An 8,784-nucleotide genomic window follows, 5' to 3' on the forward strand; every position below is an offset into this window, starting at 1 on the left:
TACATTTCATATCAAAAAGGGAGAACCATATGCAATGACATAGTTTTCTGAGCCACGAGTCAGTGTCTCTTTGGGACTTTGGCAAATAGCTACACTAGATCCTGGGGCCACAGGCACCTCTGTCCTCCAGGCACCTGCCCTTGCTCGCATGTTTTGCTTTCTTTTGCCCAAGTATCTACTCAGTGGGATTAAGTTGTCAGCCCACAGAATGGATCTGAACATCCGTGCTGCAGATGGCGTATGTCACATCAGTGGCATTACGCTGTAAATCACAAAAAGCCACAAAAGAACTTTCTATAGAGTGTCTTTCTTTCCCCAGCTGATGATATATAAGTGTACACACAAAATTTAACTCATAAGTACCTACGGAAGGTAATGGGGGGAGATAACACAAGGCTGAATACAAAACCAAAACCAGTTTTCAAACAGCAGGCAGGCAGTTTCGCGCAGAGCTCTTTTTACTCTCCTGACACAAATGCAGAATTGACTCTCAGAGTAATTTGGAAGGGGGTGAGGTTCCTCTCGGTAAAGCACCCAGCCCGTCCCTCAACAAAGTCCATCTTTCAGCCTTTTCTCCAATAACCTTCTGGCAGTTTCACGCTGTTCTGGTCTTGCTGTCACTAGCAACTGAGCACAATAAATGCATTTGCACTAAGGTGTTTAGGTCCACTATTAATTACTTCAGTTACCCCAAGCAAGGTCTTCTAAATTTTGAAAGAAGAGATAATGAAAAGGAACAATTGTGCAATGGTGGGACCTATGCCCTGGGACAGGAGGCACAGATCTGGGCCAAGGTGCTTTTCTGGTTCTCCTCAACAGGCATTCACCTCCTCCTGCAGGCTGCCCTGATCGCAGGCACCACAAAATAGCTGACCTTGTTTTTACTTAAACGCTTACCAATTCTCCTAAGCTAAGCAAACATTTGTATGATGTTTATGATTTATGTACTTATCTATAACCACCTATATGACACAAGAGTCTAAAGGTAAAGGTCAAAAACCTCTAAGCTTTCTCAATGAACTTTAGGATATTTATATATAGACACAAACATACACATATATACACTTTTTCCTTTAACACCTTCGTTCTTCCTTCTCTAGTATTATTGTTTCCTTAATGTAACCGATACTATTCATATACACTACTCCGGAAGTTTATGCGAGTATAGCCACTTTGGGAGAGCAATTTGGCAGCAGGTGGTCAAATTGTAAGGTTACATAAAATGGAACCCTGCAATTCCACTGCTGGGCATACAGTCTCAACAATTTCTTTTGCATGTGCATAAATATATTTCAAAGACGTTTACTGCACACATCTATGGAATAGCCAAAAAGAAAAAAAACAGAAGCCATCTAAAGTCCATCATGGAGGAACAGATTAATAAAATATGGTATTTTCATATGATGGAATGATATTTAACAGTGAAACACATGAATATAAGCTCTATAAAACAAAGTGATAGTTCTCTCAAAAACACCCAGTGACGATGCATTTCTTTTACAGGAAGTAAAAAGGAAACAACTCTCTGGAAAATTCTATAGTGAAGTCTGCTATGAAGAGCCAATAAACACGAAGGTATGTTTTGACTCACTAGAAAAGTAAAAAAGCAAGAGCTTGGTTTATTTCCTTTGCCTATGAAATTTACAATGTTGATGAAGAATCATATTTATCGCTGGCAAGGCTTGGGGATCTGGCACACTCATACACTACCAATAGCAAAATAAATTTATAAGCTTTCCTGGAGGGTTATTTGGCAATATGGATCAAACATTTTTAAAAAGGTAATTTTGACAAGGTAATTCATTCTAAGAAAATAAAAATGTGTACCAGGATGAAGTTACAATAAAAAGTATAAAGTTATAATGTTTTAAAATAATGATTTTGTTGAATAAATTATGGTACATAGATGAAATGGATTATTAGGAGGATAAAAATGACACAGAAGAATAATTGTTGACATTAACACCACTCATATGTTGCTGAGTAAAAACAATGACCTCACCTGTGTTTAAAAATATATTCATATACTAAAAAATAGTCAACCAACAGTATATGGTTCACTGGTTGGGGTTTTTCTAAATATCTCTTTCAGTTTATACTTCCCTGAGTAGTGAGCCAATGGGAGAAATTTGTAAAAAGTTTGCATAAAGAATTTATTTTTCGGAAGCCCTCATACCCTGTTGGTGGGAATGTTAACTGATACAGCCACTATGGAAAACAGTATGGAGGCTCCTAAAAAAATTAAGACTAGAATTACCATATGACCCAGCAATCCCTCTCCTGGGTATATACCCCAAAAAATCTGAAAACATTTATCCATAAAGATATATGTACTCTGGTGTTCGTTGCAGCTTTATTTACTATGACCAAGACATGGAAACAACTAAAGTGTCCTTCAATAGATGATTAGATAAAGAAGATGTGGTGTATATATATATACAATAGAATACTACTCGGCCATAAGAAAAGATGAAATAGTGCCATTTGTGACAACATGGATGGGTCTTGAGACTGTTATGCTAAGTGAATAAATCAGACAGAAAAAGTCGAGAACCATATGACTTCACTCATATATGGGATATAAAACTGAAAGCAACAAAAGAACAAGACAAACAAAAAAACAAAAACTCATGGACACAGACAATAGTTTAGTGGTTAGCAGAGGGTCAGGGGGGAGGGGGGGGTGGGAGATGAGGAGAACGGCCGTCAAACATATGGCGATGGAAGAACTGACTCTGGGTGGTGAGCACACGATGTGATACACAGATGATGTATTAGAGAAATGCACACTTGAAACCTATGTCATTTTACTATTGTCACCCTAATAAATTTAATTTAAAAAAATATGGTCCTTATTATTCAAGGATAGCTGATATGAACGAAGAGTCACCTAAAGTGAATCCACTTAAAATGGGGACTAAAATTTCACAGTAAATAATGGGAAATTAAAAGGTTTGATTAGCACTGTATTTGAAGAAAAAGAAACAAATAAATAATTTTATTTGATGTTTTACCAAATTTTGATAACAGTGTTTTTTCATGGGAGGGGATATTTCGGCTAGATCCTAAAAGTCATGTTGAAGCCTAAAGGGTCAAGAACAGCCATGACAAGTTTGAAGAAAAAGGCTAAGAAGAGAAGATTTATTATAAAGCTTTAATAATTAAATGAAAATGGTATTAGCTGAGGAGTTACAAAGAGAACAGAACAGAGTTAAGAAACCTCCAAAAATATAACAGAAATTGGTACATGATAGAGATGGCAACGAAATAAAGGAGAAAATAGTTAATTATTCATTAAATGATAATGAGATCAATGGCTTTAAATACAGAAAACAATTAGATTCCTGCCTCCCACGATACAGAATTATAAATTTCAGATGAGTTTAAAGACCTAAAAGTTTTATCTAGTAAAAAATGGCAGCGCGTAGAAAAGAAAACTTGAAAATCGATACATCTTTTAAATACCGCTAAAGAAAATACAAAGTAAAAAAGCAGTGAGATACATTCCATGCTTATCAGATTAACGAAATTTAAAGTATCTAATTAGCAGGAGGCACCGTGGAGGATATGGGGATACAAGGAACTCCAACACAGTGCTGGTGGGAGTGTTAAGTGGCAGAACTACTTCAGAGGGCAATTTGCAAAACCTAGTAGGGTTGAAGTAACAGACAAGTGTTGATGCGAGCATATCCTACTATCCAGATATGAAACTTCAGGGGGTATACACCCTAGACACACTCTTGTCTATTTCTACAAGATCTTACCAAGGATATTCCCTGCAGTACTATTTATAATAGCAAATGGTAAAACCATTTTTTCGGTCCATCGATGGGGAATATTTGAACTCTGGTATATCAAAGAAATAGTACATCTATAATTATCAACATATGTTATCAACACATATCAAAAAGCAGTATTAGGTGAAAAAAGCAAATCACAAAAATAAATGACAGGCCTTCATTTCCATAAAATTTTCAACACAAAAGAAGGCTACACACGATGGGCACACACTCAGTCCCAGTGTTACACGTTGCATGGACTCAACCCCAAATTCTCATCCCTCCGTGTCTGAACTTCCTTTCTGCTCAGCCCACAATTTTCTATGTATGGCAATCCCCATTCTTAGACGTAAGTAGCTACTATATGTAGAGTGCTATGCTAGGTGTCAGGGAAGACAAAAGAACTACGCAAGACTTCTCTAACCCTGCAGAAGGGTACAATTCAGCTGGGAAGCTGTCTGAGAGACTTGGCTCTCAAACCTCACTCTGGCTCACATATTGCGTACACTCAGAAAGAGTGGTTAATTTTCAAGGCCCAGTTCCTTCATCTATAAAATAGGAAAGCCATCCTCCTCTTATAGTGAAGATTAAATGAATATATATATATATATATATATATATATATATATATATATATATATATATTTAGTGTCCAGCACATGGCAAATACTTAACACTCGTAGCAATCAGAGGCTCGCAGCCATCACACAAATCCAATCACCTAAACAACATTCAGTCACACTGACAGAGGAAAAGGTGCTGAAGGGCACTGACTGGGTCTGCTCAGCTGTCTCAGCTGGATACAGCATGCCCACTTCCTGAGGGCTCTCCTGGTGACCTGGTCCCCACGCTGTGGAAGGCATGGGGCCCTTCTGCCAGCAGCAGTTGGGCTACACCCAGGCCTGTTTAGTATTCTAAGTTCACCATGGACAGTGCTCTGTGGAAAAAGCTACCTGCCCCGGGAAAGAGAACTCCTTCTCTCAGACCTCTGGGGGATTCTGGGGTGAAATGAGACCAATAGAACCATAACACACTTAAGCTAGCTTCTCAACTGATCCTCTTTAAAATTCCAAGGACATACCACAGCTCCACGTTATTAAAGAGAAAGCAACAGTGTCTCAGTTCCACCTGCCCCAACCCACAAAAAGCTGGGATAGTGTTCTAGCCACGGACTTGGCAGGCAGCAGAGGGAGGCTTGCCTGCCAGACACTGCAAAAACCACCGTGTGCAGACATCACTTTTGGAGATTCCCGAACTGTTGGATTTTTATTCCTAGGATTTTATTCCTAGGATTCCTTCCGGAGGGCTTGGGAAAGAATGGTGGGTATTTCAGTTGTCCCGCTAATGTGGCGCCACCATGTGGCAACAGCCCGAACAGCTCACAAGTCACTCAGCCTTGAAATTCTGCGATTATCCACCAAATTTTTCACCTTGAGAAATTCAAAATATTTCCATTTTTATGTTTCAAATAAGAATTCATTCATATCTTTTCTTCATTTATATTTTATTACCACACTATTTCAGATTTGTATTATTCAAATACACTCTACGAGTAAACCAGCCTCTATTTATCCCTGTCAGCACTGTTACATCTAGGGTCCAGCAGGTCACATCACCCAAGAACAAGAACCAATGATCAGGGTGTGTGTGTGTGGTGGCGGGGGGGGGGGGGGGGGGGGCGGACAATGGTACAACCAGTTCAGACTCCAACCAGATCTTAAGACCAAATTCTTCCTTCTAACTTTCTGGACTGGCTTAGGTATAACTACCTTTGCTTTACATACATATAAAAAAGAGGTAGAAAATCATCTAGCAGTTTCATTTTCACTTTGAAATTAAAATGATAAAATAAATCATAATAATAAAACTAAAACTCACCTGACAAAACTAAGCGGGATGATGGTTACCCTTGAGGGAAGGTGCCTGTAGGTGTCATGGGGAGATTGGGGGGGTATGATAGGTCTTCACCTGGGCACGGGGTCCGCAGGTGTGTTCAGTTTGTGAAAGTCCATTGAGAATGCACTTCAGATCTATGCCATTTGCTGTGATTATGTCATACTTCAATATGATATTAAAACAAATTCACCAAGGTCTGGTCAGTTGTCCCTCCTTAACTTGCCTTTGAGACAAAAGTCTGCCAACACGGTAATAACCAGAAAGGCAAAAGCAGGGAGATGCTCGGTTCTCAATGGAGTATTTCAGTTCATGTGAGTGAGCTGCTCTGAAGGTTAAGGCCACAGATGAACTCTCCTTCTGTGCCTCTTGGCAGGGAGACAGGAAACAGGATTCAGTCTACACCACTGTCAGTTTCAATCACCATGACCAGGCAAGCAACATCAACAGGGAGATGGAGAGTAGTCTCTTCAAAGTTTTACCAAAATAAATTTCTCTGGAAAGAAGGATTTTTAGATTTGTGAATAGGGTCCTCGAGGCTGCTGTAAAAAAATTCTTTGAATCACCTCCATTTCTACCAACAGCTCAGTTCCTTCTGGACCATCTTCCTTCGACTTGCACATCTGACATGTCCCCTGAACCATAATTGCCTTGGGAAGACTAAAAGGCAGGGATTATTCCATTGTATACATTAAACAAAAAACGTCGAGGCTCAAAGATGTTTGTCAAACATCACAAACCTATCTAAGTAGTCATCGCCTAGTTGGGGCAAGGGAGGCTGAGTTGGAGGGACAGGGTGATATGTCAAAAGGGGAGGGAACATTCTCTCCCCCGTCCAAAGTTCTTCCAACCGCGCACAGCCCCACAGGAGCTGCCTCAAAGGATCTGGAGTAAAAGATTCACGTCTGCCAACATTTACACATTCTGGGACGGGACTCCACCCTCCCCAAGGAAAGGGTTTAACAAATCCAGATCCAGGGGTAGGGAGGAGGGGCGAGCAGAAATGAAGCCAGAGGCATTGTTTTAAGAGCTGATGGGAGCCAGTGTTGGGGAAGCCAACCTCAGAACGAACCCGCGTCTCAGGAAGTCCCTGAGCCCAAACTGGTATGTGCAGGTAGAGTCTCGGATATTTATCCTCGGGGACAGGACTTATTTGGGAGAAGGAGACGGAGCAGGCACCTAGCAAATTCCCCTGACTCTGCCCAGACGTTAGCAAATTAAGTGACGGGGAATGGAGGGGATACTGCAAATGTCTCAGGTCCAGGGCTTCCCACCGTGGACTTGCTCCTCTCCGCGCTCGCTCCGAAGGTCCCCCGCGAGGTCCTTTGGGATCGGATCCCGACCTCTCCAAATAAGGCGGAGTTTGGGGGAAGGGAGTATGAGGAAGAGACCGGGATGAAGCTGAAGTGACCAACCCCCTCCTTCCCCGCAACAGCGCGTCCCTCTCCAGGCAGTCCGGGGACCGGCCAGACGCAATCGACTCGGATTCTTACTCCGTGCACCAGCTGTGACCTTGAGCGAGTCCCTGATTAGCCCCATTTTACAGAAATTAAGAGTCCGAAAGAGTCAAGTCCACCGCGTTGGGCTGCTTCCGGGCGCTTACCGGATGATTTAAGGCGCCCGGCAGGTGCGCCCGTAGCTTAGTAGGTGCGCGGTGAACAGCAACCCAAGAGCTACGTGGCTAGTGGGGATCGAAAACCGCGAGGGACACACAGAGGCAAGCTTCGGCCCCGGCAGCCGGAGGAAGGCACGGTTCCCACTCTGCGACGACGCAAGTTCAACGCCCCCACCCCCGTGCCCCTCCGCAGCCGCGGACTGGCCAAGCCCCCGACCCTGGCTCAGGACGCGCACGGGGTGTGGGGGGACGTGAGAGACACCTCCACACACCTACCCCCAAAGTTGCTGCAACGTAAGAGGGACGGTGGCGGAAAGCCTTCTGAGGGGAGGGGACGGTACTCACACGGGGTGACCAGGCTGGAGCAGGTCCGTGACCCGGGTCATCGATGACGGCCGGGCTCAGGCCACCGCGTCTCAGGACGCCCGGGGCACCTGCCGCAGCGCGGCGCGTGGATCAGGAGGCGGCGAGCTGCGAGGCAGGGGCGCGGGTCGTGCGGCGCGCCAGATCTGAGCCGCAACGCCGCGGGGCTCGGCCGCCCGAACCGCAGCCGCAGCGGGAGCCCGGGAGCCGGCAGGAGGCGGGAGCGCCGCGGCGGCCGCGGCTGAGAGGGAGGCGCCCGCGCCGCAGGCAGCCAGGGCCAGCCCGGCCGCAGCCGCCGCCGACACGCTGGCCCGGCCGGCCGCCAATCAGAGGCGCCCGGGGCCGGGGCGCGTGCGGAGGCGGGGCGGGGGCGCGTGCGGGGTGCCCGGCTGGAGGGACTGCGCGCGATCGCGCCTGCGCTGGGCCGGGGGCACCTGCCCGCGGCTTTCTCCCGAGCTCCCCCGGCGCGCGGGCCGCACGCGCGGGGAGGGCGGGCGCCTCGGGAGGAGGCGGGGCTGGGGCTGCGCGCGCCCGGGGCGGGGTCCCGCGCCCTCTCCTGGGCGCCCCTTAGCCCGGCAGTGCGGTGTCGGGGCCGCGGCCCAGGAGCCCCCAGGTGAGACCTCAGGTCGTTCTCAGCTTTGAAGTCAGGCTTTTCCGGTCGCTCGCCCCTAAACCTCGGGGGCCCGGCCCCTCCCTGACCGCGGAGTGTTGGGTCGCGGGATCCCGGGTCGGCCTGGCTCGCGGGCGGGAGTCTGGAGCCTCACGAAGAGCCGGCGTGGAGCTTCTCCAAAGACAGCTCTCCACTTCACAGTCAGTCCCTGGGTATTTAAAGTCACCGTGCTGACCCACCCCCTGGTCTAGATTCCCTTTAGTCTCATGAATTTACTGAGCTAGCGACTCTCATTCGTTCAACACGCGTGGACTGGATTCGCGTTAGGCTCGAAGAGCTGTCCCAGGCCACTGCGCGCCCAAATCTCCCAAACCCCTTGGCTTCCACACCGCCGGTTTAGTGAGCCCGCGCTGGCAGAAGGACGCAGGAAGATTACTGCAGGTGAGGAACGCATTCGGGCACCTGCCAGGTGCTCCAGGTCCTGAAAAAGCAAATAGGAGTTGAAAGGTTCCCCTCCAGGCCAG

The 8,784-nt window shown here is 46.2% G+C and overlaps 1 protein-coding gene across 4 annotated transcripts in view; it reads right to left on the reverse strand.

Annotated features, from left to right (window-relative positions):
• Positions 1-7,879, reverse strand: part of MYRIP (myosin VIIA and Rab interacting protein) — a 237,073-nt gene extending 229,194 nt beyond the window's left edge. For all 4 annotated transcript variants that reach the window (XM_033133115.1, XM_033133112.1, XM_033133109.1 and 1 more), the window contains exon 1: positions 7,633-7,879. The gene's annotated coding sequence lies outside the window, so the exon portion shown is untranslated. The remainder of the gene's footprint in view (positions 1-7,632) is intronic.
• Positions 7,880-8,784: the final 905 nt, after the last annotated feature.

This window comes from Rhinolophus ferrumequinum, chromosome 17 (assembly GCF_004115265.2).
Source record: "Rhinolophus ferrumequinum isolate MPI-CBG mRhiFer1 chromosome 17, mRhiFer1_v1.p, whole genome shotgun sequence".
NCBI lineage: Eukaryota > Metazoa > Chordata > Mammalia > Chiroptera > Rhinolophidae > Rhinolophus > Rhinolophus ferrumequinum.